The following is a 231-nucleotide window of genomic DNA, read 5'->3' as shown; positions in this document are numbered from 1 at the left end:
TTCTTGGTGTTGTTGTTGACGGGTGATATTGTCGGTCCTGTTGTTTCAATTGGCTTTCCAGAGCGCTCCTCTTTCCGCTCGGTCCTTTTCTTTGCCGCCGAGATAGAAACAGGTTCCGTCCGAAAGGCCAAAGTGCAGTGTCGGTAGCCGGTACGCGCAGTTATTTCGAGACGTTTTCCTTTAGCCTTAAAAATGGCCCGTTCGGGTCCCGGAACCTTTCATACTCCGAAT

Source organism: Merops nubicus, unplaced genomic scaffold (genome assembly GCF_000691845.1).
Source record: "Merops nubicus isolate BGI_N331 unplaced genomic scaffold, ASM69184v1 scaffold27224, whole genome shotgun sequence".
Classification (NCBI taxonomy): domain Eukaryota; kingdom Metazoa; phylum Chordata; class Aves; order Coraciiformes; family Meropidae; genus Merops; species Merops nubicus.
This window is presented reverse-complemented; position numbering follows the sequence as displayed.